The following is a 7,517-nucleotide window of genomic DNA, read 5'->3' as shown; positions in this document are numbered from 1 at the left end:
TCCTCCCTCTCTCATATAGTCTGATTGGGTGGGTCATTCACAGGTGCTGTGCAAGCAGACATAGAGAGCTGTAGCCAGCAATTAGCGGTGCTTAGGACCAAAGCTCATTGGTTAACCAGGAAATGTTCCTGAAAAGTTAAGAGACTATGCTGGCATAGTCTTTTGAAGTAACGTACCACATACATACAATGCTTGTGAGTATAAACTGCAAACAAATACCATCAAACTGGGTAAAAAAAAATGCAGTTCCTGCAGAAAATGCGGTGAATGCTGTAGTACAAATTGAGGATGAATATATTTTTTAATAAAGCCACATAGATTAAGACATAAAGAAACGTTAAATGGCTCAAATCATGTGAAGGGACTTGAACAAAAGTTCAAAAGTCTAAATGGAGTAAATAATGTAAACATGCACACCATTTAAGAAGAAGTTAATGGTTGGAAACAAATAAAGTGACCACTGAATGAAAAGCGCAAAGCATTGCTAAAAATGCAGAAATGTAAAATTAAAGGCACCCAGTGCAACTTTCGAGGCTTAAAAATAAACATTCAATTTCTAGTCTTTTTTACACGTAGTAAGTTTCAATAACTCCATACCATTACATACCGACATTCAAGCAGCAAAGATGAGACGTCGTTGTGTGGTGAGAACTGATAGAAAATCGATAACAACAACAATGCCGCCATTTTCTTGATTTTTTGTAACCTACAATAAATAAAGCAGGCTTCCAGTCAATGGAAAAATGGCTTCTCCCCACCGGCGATTGTTGTTGTTTACGATTTTCTATCAGTTCTCACCACACAGCGACGTCTCATCTTTGCTCCTTGAATGTCGATATGTAATTTATGGAGTTATTCAAACTTACTACGTGTAAAAAAGACTAGAAATTGAATGTTTATTTTTCATTGAATGTTTACATAAAGTTGCACTGGGTGTCTTTAATTGAACTGAAGAATCTGAAGTGTCAAATGTATTGCCCTGCACTGTGTGTGTGTGTGTGTGTGTGTGTGTGTGTGTGTGTGTGTGTGTGTGTGTGTGTGTGTGTGTGTGTGTGTGTGTGTGTCTTAGAATAGCGAGCCGGTGCGTGATTAAAAGTAGCCCAATAGAGTGGGAAAAACCGCCCAATCTGGCAACACTGCCTTAACGTCCTCCAAAAGTAGCCAAATATGGCGGGAAAACCGCTCAATCTGGCAAAACTGCTGAACGTCATCAAGCTCCAGCATCAACGTAAATCAATGAGACCAACTGAAAACGAAGCCGGTGTGGGTGTCAGATTGACTCGGCTGCCAGATCGACTCGGTGTCCTGCGCTTACAGATGACGTATCGACACTTGACGTATCGACACAAGCCAACGGACAAACCCGGAAGGGTTGTTTGTAAACGGGGCTCAATCATGGACATAAAAAGAAGGCTTGATCCGTTTTAGTTTTGACTTCATTGAACGCAGCCCGTTCTTTCGCACAACAAAGCCATTGGAAACACGTCTTAAAGCACTGATGAATGCATATGTAACCCAGTTCCTGGTAGGGACTCTTATTCTGAAGGAGGAGAACGGAAGTGTCTGCGTGTGGGTCGCTGTTTTGACTCCGTGTTGGGAGCGCTGGAAATAAAGTGGATCGCCCCGTTCAGTGAATGGAGTTAACCGATTCTTCTTTTATATACAACCCAAGTATATGCATCAATAATTTGTACATTCGATTATTATTCATAGATTAGAAAACAAAAGGAGATCGTTAATACTTGGGAATAACATGGGAATGAATGAAACGCGCATGCACATTTAAAAGACAGCATTTACAGGAAGTGCGTCATTATCTGACACCCACACCGGTATGAAACTAAAACTGTGATTCTGAAGAAAGTTGAAATGATATCGAAATTCTGTTTAGATATTATTGAAGATACAAGTGTGTTGATTTGTTAAATGATTTGAACGAAGATAAATGGTTGCCAATTTTGAATTGATTTAGTTACGTCTTAAACAGTTGTCAACTGTTTGACAACTGTCCAATCCCATTGACTCCCATGATAAAACAAAGATAATATTTTAAAAGTAGAATATCTTATCTTATCTAACCCAAATATTAAAAAAATCTTGAATGGAGTCTCTAGGTGAAAGATTGAGGAAGGAGATAGGTCCCAAAGTTTGTAGAGAATAATAAAGAAATAAAGAAAGAATACAACATATGAAGAACAATAGTTGAGCGCTGCATGCAGCACTCATCTAATTATTTGTACATATTCTGGCTGTCATAGACTGCCCCCCAGTCATAGAAGGATAACCATATAATTAACAGGCTCCTATTTACACACCAGGGGTGTTGTCACTAAGGCACAGGGCAGGGCAGACTTTGAAACGCCTTGTATTGGCAAATCACACTGTAACCTGAAAACCCCCAAAAGTACTCTCTCATACTTAAAAGAGCCTACTCTCTCATACTGCTAAATGTAATCTTAATGCCTCCATACTATGTCCAAATCTCAGAGGAAAGCCAAATGGTCTCACAGCAGGAAAAACAAAGAGAGGCTTCCCTTGACCTTGGTCAGGCCTTGAGGGTGTGTTCACAGCCTCGGTCACCACAGGACACATGACATCCATTCCCCTCTGCCATTGTGTTTATGTTCAGAGAAAGGCCTGCGGAAGGACAGCTGTAATGGTAATCTGTTGTTGGGGTGCTTGACAGGAGTAAGGTTGTTCCGTTCAGAAGTCGGTTTAGTCATCTGAAAAGCTGCAGGGAAGGCCAAGATAAACATTGATCCTTATGATGGTGTGGTTGTTTTTATTCTATGGCTATAGACTACTTGTGTAGACGCAATGTAGTGTGACGTGTAGTTTCATTCTTCATTCTTCAGGTTTGTTCACTTCCAGTCCGTAGCTTTTTCGTTTGATTTCGTCATTTTGGTAGTAGCTGTAGTCCTTTTAGTAAATAACAATAGAAACTGTCAAAAAGAATAACTCTGTGAAGACTGATGCCCCCTCTATTGAGCACTGTTCAGTCCTATGCGTTAAATGTATTCAAAAACCAAGAAGTCAAATAAATCGTGTCACTACAGCACTGGCTGAACCAATTATGGGAGGGAAATATACACAAACCTTTAATACCGAATCTAGTACACTCTTTTACGTCTCTGAGCAATGTTATGTAATCTCTCATTAACCTAATAAGTTTCATATAATTCGTTTTACCTATCGCTAATGCTCAATCACTGATTTCCAACCGCATGCATGTCATATCAATTGTGCAATGACTATTGGCGTAATGTGCATGCAGTAATTCTGTAGTATTACTTATGGCCTATATTATCGCCCTCTGAATAATTACGTGTAAATTAAGCTTTTGGTTTTGTTAAGATTTAGGTACAGGTCAGTCTGATTTATTAGCCAAGCTATTCATTTATTTTCCAAGAACGCCATGGGCAAAATCACAACCTTTGGGGTCATCAGGTAGGCACTGCCGACAATATAATTTTTAAGTTCAGAGTGACTTTATTGTATTTTTATCCTATATATTTGCTGTGATGTGCTGAGATGGTATTTAACCGAATTATAGCACTATTTCTCCTTATCTTGGTTAGATCTTAATTCTCTTGCCGTTTGGGTCTTAAGAATGTTAACGCCATCAGCTAAATTCTTCACATGGACACTTAAGATAAAATAAGGACATAAAATAAATTGGTGCAGTTGAAATGTCCCACCCCTTAAACTTTTCTTAGATTAAGGTGCGAGTTAGATGGTGAACTTAATCTAAATAGCCTTGGAGGTATTATTTAAATAATCTTGTTTCATATTTGTCTATTTTATGTTTGTGTCTTCTTTAATATCATCTCACGGTATGAAAGACCCCCACCTTACAGCAAAGTCGAGACCTATAGAGGGAGGGGAAGCCTATGTGATCGAAACCGGCAGCATAGGACGACGGAGGATGGAGACGAGTCGACCCTCCAAGAGTTGATTGAAGGTTGTTTCAAATGTTTACGCTGAGGTAACACAAGGAATTGTAATGTATTGAGCATGTTTGTTTTGTTTAGTAAGGGCTTCGTTGCATATCTGCAGATGCAGGCGACACAGACAAAGCCCGTTTTTTTTTTTTTATAAACGTTGTGGTTGAGAAAGTAAAATTGAGATTATTCATGTAACTAGCGTGGGGTTGCATGGAAAAGGATCAAATATTTTCTCATTTCTAATAAGAAAAGTTTGACACCCCTAAAGCCTCCATTTTATTAACACCGCCAACGTGCATCCGAGACGCGAGGCGCTCGTTTTTCGAAGATTATAACGAAATCATTATTTTTATCTGACGAAACTCAAACGAACTACCTATTTGATTTTCAATATCAGAGGAGCTGAAGTCCAGTTGCGCCCAACGTGCACCTGCCTGTGTGGCGGTGGGCTGGCTGAGCCCTGGGAGGGGTCATTATTTTGCAGGGATTGGCAGAAAAGGGGGAAGGCATTTCCTGACACCGACAGTCGCGCGTGCATCAAATTCAGCACCACAAGCTTGAGGAAAGCGCTTGGATTTGAGCTAGCAAACGATATTTGAGGACACTCAACACGTACTATTTGGGGAATATCGCCGTTGAACGTTCCGTCGGACCCACAGGAAGTGTTAGTTGCACCGGGTAAGCATCGCAGGCAGACGCTCCGACCGTCAACGGGCTGGTTCTTGCTAGCCGCCTAGCTTCATGATGTGTTTTGCTAATATCGGCTAAGGCGAGGTCTGGGTGTATATATCATGCAGGATAGTTTTACTATAGGTTTGTATTAAACACTTTCTTACACATATGCGTGCATACAAAAGAAGAATCCCTATTTGTAGTGGGTGTGACGCGTTAGGGAATCTGTCCTAAGAACATAGCTCCACAGGACCCTCCGCTACTACTGACAGTGCGCCGAGCGATGCTATCCAGCCGGCCGGGTGCTGAACGCCATAGCGGACCGAGTGGCGTGGAGCCGCCGGCTGAGCCGCGGTAGCATGCTATGCTAGTGTAGCAGGCTGATAATACACTCGCGGACACCGGGAACCCTTCTGATAACGTTACATGCCCCTCTCTCCGTTTTTAAACGCCAGCACTGTCAGTGATACAGCTGCGCTGAGAGTGTTGAAAGTGTTTATTTGAAGGGTCGTTTTCGTTAATGACATTCCCTTAAGATGCGTTTACGCTGCTCTTCTCTTGTCGTCGTAGGTTTAGAGTACTCGGTGTTGTTCTTTGTCTTGCTATTTTGCATTTAATTGTGTCATTGTTGTAAAGCAACATGTAAACGTCGTCACGGCATTAGTGTGCGTTATGTTGCTGTGTTTGCAGTTAGAGAGAAAGAGAGGGAGAGAGAAACAGAGAGAGAGAGAGAGAGACGCTGCTTGCGAGTCCAGCGCAGCTTATGAGAGGACAACTATTGAAAGTCATTTTTGATGTTCAAAGAGTAAAATGAAAATGTTAAAATACGACTCTTTCCAGATTAAAGGTGACGTGCTATGTGCATGTCATGTCCTATTATGTCGTCATGTCAGTCGACCCGTAACGTTATGATGCACAAAAGAAACCGCGAGAGTGAACAGAACGAAACAAATTCTTAAGCTTAAGAAGACACTTTAATGATCCGTTTTGGTTAGTTTCGACGTAAGTAATGGAAGTATGAAACAGCCTTCAAAGTCCCCAATTGACTTTACACTTCAAACAGCATCAGAAAAGGCTCATCACTTATATCCCCAATGTACCAGACAAACTGTATTGTAGGTGGCTAGCGATACAGAGAGAACGAGCTGGTCACGTTAAGGTCCAGTGCGTTACAGTACGCAATCCCCGTAATCGGAGATGCATTTGGGTATGCAGCGCTGGCCTATAGGGTCACATTGTGGCTGTTTATAGAGCCTACGAGGGGCATTCATGACCTGCGCAGGGGATTCCTTTACTGTACGGCATACACGGTGGTACACCGGTACTAGTAGATGAAAGTTACCAAAAATTACGTGGAGCGTCATTGAAAACAATTTTGCCAGTAGACTGTATTGTACTTTTGCTTTTATTTACTTGCCATTTTTTGCTCTAGACTTGCAGAGAAAAAAGACAGGGATAAGCGATAAAAGAGGTAGCTGAGTGGTTGCAGGCTGCTTAACTGTAGAGCCACTTGCAGCCCTACCTTCGGAACCTGCATGCATACTCCCTGTTCTCTGTCCCAGAATGCATCTTGTTTCCTAGTTGTTGTTTTTTACTGAGTGGAATATAATCTTAATGTTAACTGTTTCTGCCAAACCTGTTTACGCAGGCCTGCTAAGGCATTACTGTGATTTAGGCCAGGTAGACAGTAGAGTGGAATCTATTGAAGTGCTTTGCGGTTGCAAATCTTGGTTTAATGATCTGTTAATTAAAACTGCAGAGGATGCTAACAAGATCATCCCAGTGTCTAGTATTGAGGGAAGTTTGGCTAATATGCAGAACACATTTTAAGATAAACAATATCACCATTAAGTGCAAAGGGGGATGAACATTACAGTTCTGGAGTCTCTTGCATTCTGTAGCCAGGATTGTAATATCCCATATAGCTAGGGTATACTATTGCTCTCATGTTTGGTTTTTCCACCGTATATAATTTAATTAAAGTATGTGTTGTGTTGTGAAACTACAGATAGGTCTGGTCTTTTAAATGCACCACTTGCAGGCATTACGGTTGTGATGCCTATACCTAACTACATACATTTGTTGGAATGTCCTGTCAGGCCCATTAGATATTGTTATATTTTGCTGTTACTAAATCACCTCAGTGAAGATTTTGTGACGAACAGTTGGCCAGTCAGACGCAGCCACTGTTGTGCTTTCTGTGGTTAAGGTCCTTTATTCTGTCACCAGGATTAGGCATGACTATAATTTATGGGCCCGGCTAGGCAATCAATGACAGCCTTGCCTGCATTGTATTCCCTGTCTCCTGGGAGAGGAAGCTACACACGCGGATCTGCACCCGGCCTCCTCATAATGTGCTGGGCCCCTGGGTAACCATGGTACCCCCAACCCCCCCACCCATGCCCCTATCCGCACCAAATGGTGCTACAACCTGCATGGGATTTTCGTGAAAAACCCAATGTTACCAAATTAATAAGGCTATCACACCTTGATATCTTAAAGCCTTCAAATTGTGGCCTCTTGCATGACTTTCACTCACAATAACAATACATTATGTATCTCTTTGTCATGTTGCAGGGAGTGGGCTTGTTTACTAAGGTTCAGAGTATGACGCTATCCTCCATGTGGGCCCATCTGGATGACTTAGCACTGTTGCTAAGTGTACTGCTAAGGGGGTGTTGCGCACAGTGCACATGAATGAGGTCATCCCCCTCAGCTGTTTGGTTACATCTGTTGAGTCCACACCCACACAGCGTGCCACCGCTCTCAGAGTTTACATTCCTCTGTTTAACACTTTGATTACCACAGCAGCGGTCACTAACTGCAATTCAATTCTCATCTGTTGGAACTACTTTGTATAGTAGAACGTTCACTTTCACAATTAAGCATAGTTACTGTATT

General features: G+C 41.7%; 1 protein-coding gene across 1 annotated transcript in view; it reads left to right on the top strand.

Moving 5' to 3' along the window:
- The first annotated feature begins 4,435 nt into the window (after positions 1-4,435).
- The window catches only part of ctnna2 (catenin (cadherin-associated protein), alpha 2), a 276,746-nt gene continuing 273,664 nt past the window's right edge, over positions 4,436-7,517 (top strand). The window contains exon 1 of the mRNA XM_056587211.1: positions 4,436-4,622. The gene's annotated coding sequence lies outside the window, so the exon portion shown is untranslated. The remainder of the gene's footprint in view (positions 4,623-7,517) is intronic.

This window comes from Gadus chalcogrammus, chromosome 3 (assembly GCF_026213295.1).
Source record: "Gadus chalcogrammus isolate NIFS_2021 chromosome 3, NIFS_Gcha_1.0, whole genome shotgun sequence".
Taxonomy (NCBI): Eukaryota; Metazoa; Chordata; class Actinopteri; order Gadiformes; family Gadidae; genus Gadus; species Gadus chalcogrammus.
This window is presented reverse-complemented; position numbering and strand designations above follow the sequence as displayed.